At 43.8% G+C, this 5,334-nt stretch overlaps 1 pseudogene; it reads right to left on the minus strand.

The window, feature by feature from the left end:
* Nucleotides 1-554: 554 nt before the first annotated feature.
* On the minus strand, nt 555-709 carry LOC144589367 (U1 spliceosomal RNA; annotated as a pseudogene).
* Nucleotides 710-5,334: the final 4,625 nt, after the last annotated feature.

Consider the following 5,334-nt stretch of genomic DNA (forward strand, 5'->3'; position numbering starts at 1 on the left):
AAGTTTTATATACAGATATTCCATCTAACATCTTTTCAATCCATTCCAATTAATAGCCACTGATTATGCATATTTAACACCTCTTGCCTCTGCCAATTTTTAATGTTTAGTGTTTATTAATCTTACATTTTATTTGTTGATTAATTTAATTTACTGTAGTTGCTTTTTGATCCTTTGTTTTGTTTTGTTATTTTTATGATGTCATATCAGTTTGTTATGTTGGTGTTTTATGATTAGTACCGTATTTTTCGCTCCATTAGATGCACTTTTTCTCTCCAAAAAGGTGGGAGGGAAAGTACATGCGTCTTATGGAGTAAATGCAATAACCCAGGGTCCAGCCACCACCACCCAAAAGCCTCCCACTGCCATGCCAAGAGGCCTCTGAACTGGCAGCAGAGACTGCTTGCTGTTCAGACCTCAGCATTCTGCACTGCTGGCTTTCCAAGATCTGCTCCCTGCAGCTCAACTGGAAAACCAGCAAGGTAAACAGGCCTGTGCCAGCAAGCAATGCAAACAGCCAATGACCAAAGGGGAAGGAGTGATTCTATAAAAACCAGGGAAAACCAGAAGCACAGTCCCCCATTTAGGCAGTTGATTTTCCCACATTTGGGGAAATCACAGGGGTCAGCTCATCTGAAGTGCAATAGATGAGCCTTACCCTGGGAAAACTACTCTTACAAGAATGGTATCTTCCCTGCCAGGTCTGAGTTTGAATGGCCCCTAAGCCTCCTGGCCCTTTGTGTGCCCTGCCCTCAAAAGGCATGGTGACCGCCTGGCTGCACCTCCTGATCAGAACGGGGTTGCACAGCCCCAGTGCTGAAAGAGACCAGGAGAGCTCCTCAGTGTTTTGGGGTGCCCCACAGGACCCCCATCAGGGGCTAGATGTTTCTCCCACAATCCTCCAGTGCACATATATTAGCATACCTAATATGTGGGGAAGGCGGGGAAATTGAAAGTTTCAGTTAGTGAAGAGGCTGCTTGTCTGCTTCCTTGCTAGTCCAAGCAGTTAGAGAGCTGCTTGTTTTTCTTTAAAAGCTTCTTGTTTTGAGTTAAACCCTGTTTGGATTAAAAGGTGCTCCGTTTGAGTTGAAACCTGCTTGCCTGGGAAGCGGCTGATCAGCTGTTAGGTGGGGAAAGGGCAGGAACGGAGAAGAGCACAAAATGGCTGCCGTCTGCAGGCTGCCTGCTGGCATTTAGCTGTTTGGGGCTCTTTTTTGGCTGTTCTGGGGTCTACCAAGGCACTGTGAAGAGCCAGGCTCAGTCTACAGTACCTGGTAAGTGAATTTCTTTTAGGTTTTTAAAGTTTCTGACCTTTTTCAATGTATTTCTATGGGAAATTTGGATTCAACTGGCAAACTTTTCAACTAGTTCTGGGCATCTAATAGAGAATGTATTTCCAAAGGATGCTGCAGCAAGGAAACTAACTGTGCCTCTAACTGGATTACAGTACCTGCTTCCTGATTTCAGTTACTATAGTTTGTATTCAGTTTTTTTGGCTGGTCAAGAACATTGTTCCTGGCTTTGTGTGTTGTGCCTTGCATGCTATAAACATTCAATTATGTCAGAAAATGGAGATTTGGTCTTATGCTGAGCATGTGCTACTGCTGGTGAATGGAATCAGGTTAAGCTTTGTGTTGCTGTTCTTTTGCATAACCTAAAGTAAATAAGGAAAACCAGCTGTTAAATAGTTTAATTCCACTATTTATCCTCCACACAACTAAAAGGGACCTCTCAATGCACTGCCCAATCAGACAAACCATTTCTAATTTAATATAGGATTGAGCTGTAGATGGGCAGAGTTGCACAACAATCTCATCTGTCATTTCTATAAGCATGGGGAGGAGGTGGATGAAAGGAAATGTAAAATATAGGTAGCGTGGTATAGGTCTTATCACTGGCTGATAATGGTCTATATGTACTTGAATTAAATTTATGGCACATGAGTACACAAAGCTTTAAGTCTCTCCATTTGTTGATGACAGTGGTAATGGTTCTTAATGCCACTGTTGACTGCTGTTCACTTTACATGGTTCAAATGTTATTCTGTTATAGTGTATTAAATATTTTATTACACTATTTGGTTCAGAATATATTTTCCCGTTTTAACCCCTCTAAAAATTATGTGCGTCTTAAGATCCGGAGCGTCTTATGGAGCAAAAAATACGGTAATTGTCTTTTGTTCTCTGCTGTACACCATCCAGTGTGGCCCTAGGCCAGATGGTGTGATATAATAGTGTAACAAACAAACAAACAAATGTTGATAACTGGTTTTTCAAGAAATCACGGGATTGACAGAACGGCATATATTTGTTTAACATGATTGCTCCCTATGGAGACATTTTGTTGTTGAGGAACTCTTAGAATCATAGAATCATAGAATAGTGAAGTTGGAATGGGCCTATAAGGCCATCAAGTCCAATCTCCTGCTCAATACACGGATACAAATCAAAGGATATCTGCCAGGTGGTTGTCTAAGTTTCTCTTGAATGCCTGCAGTGTTGGAGTATTCACCACCTCTCAAAGTAATTGGTTTCATTGTCTTACTACTCTAACAATTAGGAGGTTTTTCTGATATTCAATCAAAATCTGGCTTCCTGTAACTTGAGCCTATTTTTGCATATTGTACAATCTGGGATGATCGAGAACAGATCCCATCCCCCTCTGTATGACAGCCTTTCAAGTATTTGAAAAGTGTTATCATCTCACCTCTCTGTCTTCTTTCCTCACTGCTAAACATGCCCAATTCTTTCAGCTTTTCCTCATAGGCCTTGGTTTCCAGCCCCCTGATCATCCTTGTTGCCCTCCTCTGAACTTGTTCCACTTTGTCAGCATCTTTTTTTGAAGTATGGTGTCCAGAATACTCAAGGTGAGGCCAATCCAATGGCTGAATAGAGAGGAACTAGCACCTCATGGGATTTGAAATTATACATCTGTTAATGTAGCCTAAAATTGCATTTATCTTTTTTGCAGACACATCACACTATTGGCTTATATTCAGCTTATGATTGATGACAATTCCAAGATCTTTCTCGCTTATAGTATTGCTAAGTCAGTGTTACATACAGCACTGATGGTACCTGTCTGTCATGGGTTTGGAGGGAAAGTTCCATCCTATGGGGAGTGGAAGGCGGGACATCAGGGGGGAGGTGCTGTACTGTATATATATTTGGAGCTGATGTGGAGAGTAAGGAGTGGGAGTCTGTGTGTCAGACTGAGTACAACTGTGTGTCAGTTAGTACATACCTGATAGGTTCAGGTTTCTATGTGGGTAGCCAGAACTGATAGGTTCAGGGTCTGTGCTTTACTTTAAAGTGTTCTGTGTGAACCAAACTGTTGTATGTATGATTGAGACTAAGCCACGTTACAGTATCTTATTTACTTGATCTTTTTATTTACCCTGTTTGTTATTTAAATAAACCTTGTTCTTTTGTTTGTTAAAAATCCATTCCTGGTCTGTGTGACTCCTTATAGGGAATGGTTGGTGGCAGCATAATTAGAGTGTGGCGTACTCCAGTAGGTCTGGGGTTGTCACATTGATTGGTGTCCAGCGTGTGGGATACGACTGGTCCAGTTGTCCAGTGGTCCAGCAAAGCCTTGGCAAATGTGCCCAGAGCAAGGGGGGTCTAGTCAGGGAAAATCTGAGAGCGCGTAGGTAATCTTCTAGGCTTACCTCACGGGGAGGTACGCTAGTGGAAGAACGTGCCACCTCAGATTGGGGACTAGATTAGGGAGCTCTGAGGCAACCCGTTTTGGCGGGAAAGAGCTGAGGCAAAGCTGTGGGAAGTAACAGTGATCTAGCCTGTCTGCTGAGAGGCCTAGCAGAGGGGGTGAATTCTGCCTGGCAACAGTTGCAAGTTAGTGCTGAAGGAACAGCAGCAATCTATAGAAGGCTGTTCCTGAGGCAAAAGGAAAAAAGTCGTCGCTTTATTTTGAGGCTTGACTTTTGAAGGCAGCCTGTTCTGGGGGGGGATTATGCCCTTGACTCGAAGCCAAATGGCCGAAATGGGTGAAGTGAGAGAACCACAGGTAGACCAAGGTTCTGAGGAGGAATTTGGCTCAGTGCAGGATGAGAGCACGGGAGAACAGAACCCAGAACTCAGAAAAATGCTCCTAGCCCAACAGCATGAACTGAGGGTGAGGGAAATGGAGGAAAGATTAGAGAGAGAAAGAATGGAGGAAAGGGAGAAACAAAGACAATTTGAGTTAGAGAAAATGGCGTTTGAGCTGAAGAAGCTGGAGATAATGAATAGAAATAGTAATAACAATAATAATGAGGGGAACCCAGGGAATGGGGAAGGCAGCCTGTCTAAAACTGACCTGAAGAAATTCCCTGTGTACCACAAGGGAGATTGCCCTGAGGTGTTCTTTTCCCTCGTGGAAAGAGCGTTTGCGGACTTCTCAGTAAGGGAAACTGAGAAGATGACTATTATGCGATCTTTGATCAGTGGCAGCCTGGCAGAAGTCTATGCAGAGATGCCAGTGGAACTGATGAAAGACTTCGCTGAGTTTAAAAAACTGGTGTTTGCCAGACATGGGATAAATGCTGAACAGCTGAGGCAAAGATTCAGGTCACTCACAAAGAAACCAGAGCAGACTTTTACCCAAGTGGGGGCCCAACTGGTGAGGTTGCTAGAGAAATGGCTGTCTCAGGAGGGGACAGAGACCTTCCAGCAGCTCAAAGACTTGATAGCGCTGGAACAGTTCTATTCAGTCCTGCATGGGGAACTGAAGTTCCAGGTGAGGGAGAGGAAACCGAAATCTGTGACAGAGGCGGCAGAGATCGCAGATTTTATTTACCAAATAAGAAAGCCCTTAGGTGCTGAGGGGAAATCTGTAGGTAAACCCAAAGAAACCTACAGCAAGTACTCTCAGGGACCAGGGAAAAACCAGCAAGGGGGAGGGGCCCATGTTGAAGGGAAGCCCTCAGACATGAAACCACAAAGACCTCAGATTTTGGAGGGAAAACCAAAAACAGATGAGAAAGACTCTAAGTACAGCAGAAAATGTTATTTCTGTCAAGGAAAGGGCCATCTAATCTCAGAGTGTGAGAAATTAAAGCAGCTAAAGGGAAATTTGCCTCATGATTTGAGTGGAACCAAGCCAAAAGCTGTGTTCTGTGTCCAGAAAGAGCAAAGCTCCTTGCCATTGAGGGAGCCTGTTACCATGGCTACTCAATCTGGAACAGTTACATCTGCTGATCAGGCTGGGGAAAATGGTCCTCTTGTGGAGGTCAAGCGCTGCTTACTAGTGAGGACAGATTCGCAATTGTTTGAGACCGCAGGGGTGGACGTAGGAATACTTGACCATCAGTATAGGGGGCTAAGGGATACTTGT

The sequence above is a fragment of the Pogona vitticeps genome, chromosome 4 (genome assembly GCF_051106095.1).
Source record: "Pogona vitticeps strain Pit_001003342236 chromosome 4, PviZW2.1, whole genome shotgun sequence".
Taxonomy (NCBI): domain Eukaryota; kingdom Metazoa; phylum Chordata; class Lepidosauria; order Squamata; family Agamidae; genus Pogona; species Pogona vitticeps.